General features: G+C 40.3%; 1 non-coding gene across 1 annotated transcript; it reads left to right on the top strand.

Moving 5' to 3' along the window:
• Positions 1-553: 553 nt before the first annotated feature.
• On the top strand, positions 554-625 carry TRNAE-UUC. The gene has a single exon. It is a non-coding gene; the product is annotated as a tRNA-Glu (tRNA).
• Positions 626-1,198: the final 573 nt, after the last annotated feature.

The following is a 1,198-nucleotide window of genomic DNA, read 5'->3' as shown; positions in this document are numbered from 1 at the left end:
TTAAACTACAAAGTGCCATCCTTCTATGTACACTTCTGTGAACTTTTGGGGTTTTTCTGTAGGATAAATTCTTAGAAGTGGTATTTCTGGGTCAAAAAGATTGTATGCATTTTTAATTTTGATACATACAACCAAATGGCTCTCCAAAAGCGTTGCATCAATTTGCACTCCTGCCAAGAGGGTGTGAGAGAGCCCATTGCATTGCTCAGAATTTAAAAGTGCTTAATCAGACAGGCTTGATGAACACTTCAGAAGCTGTTAGAAAAATACAGAGAATGCATATGTTTCAATTATGAATATGCCTCTGCTACTGGACTGATGAAGTAGGTTTCACTTTGCACCCATGGTTAGAGTTTGGTTCCCTAAATTTTGCAGTCCAGGCCACTTATATGAACTTTTGACAGTACCCATATCATGATGAAGGCTGAGAGACATTGGATAAATGAAAATATAGAAAGGACTTGGCAGACACTTTCTGCTGCGAAGAAGCTGCTCTAAGACTTTCAAATCATTCATTTTACAATAACTTTTTATAATCGCTTATGGAGGGAGATCCCTGATGGTCTAGTGGTTAGGATTCTGGGTTTTCACTACAGTGGCCTAGGTTCAATCCCTGGTCAGGGAACTGAGATTGTGTAAAAAAAAAAGAAAAAAAAGATCATTTATGGAAACTGAAGAATAATAATAACTCTCTATGAGTAGTTCCAGTACCTTTATGACAATGGCTTATTATTTTTTTTTAATGTAGTCTGTTTTTTAAATCACGATTTTAGATTTTTGAAGCTCATTTTGGAACATGAAGTGTTTTTTTTTTTCCTCTGAATACTTCTGACTTGCATATAAACCATTAGGGAGGGTGGTCAGAGTTTTCTGCCACTGCTGAGCTGGGCTTGTCAGCAATGTGCAGAGGGCCTTCTCTCCAATGGAGAAACCAGGATGTTGTCACATAGCCTGGGCATCTTTCTGATGTACCGAAGTGTTGCAATGTTCTGCTGGGAAACTGTGAGTAGGGTCAAGTATTGAGGAAGCCAAAGTCATAGGTTTGATCCTCAAGGAGTCAGGCTTTGTCTGTGGCCCTAGTATCTCTAAAGTCCTTCAGTGGTTATGTCCCAGGATGCTGAGCAAGTGGCAGTGGAGGCCTGGGGTCCTCCACTGTGAAGGCTGGAGAACAACTCCCAGCTCTTGTCCACAGGTGTTA

Source organism: Bos indicus x Bos taurus, chromosome 9, assembly GCF_003369695.1.
Source record: "Bos indicus x Bos taurus breed Angus x Brahman F1 hybrid chromosome 9, Bos_hybrid_MaternalHap_v2.0, whole genome shotgun sequence".
Taxonomy (NCBI): Eukaryota; Metazoa; Chordata; class Mammalia; order Artiodactyla; family Bovidae; genus Bos; species Bos indicus x Bos taurus.
Note: the sequence above shows the minus strand (reverse complement) of the source record. Positions and strands in the feature narration are given on the sequence as shown.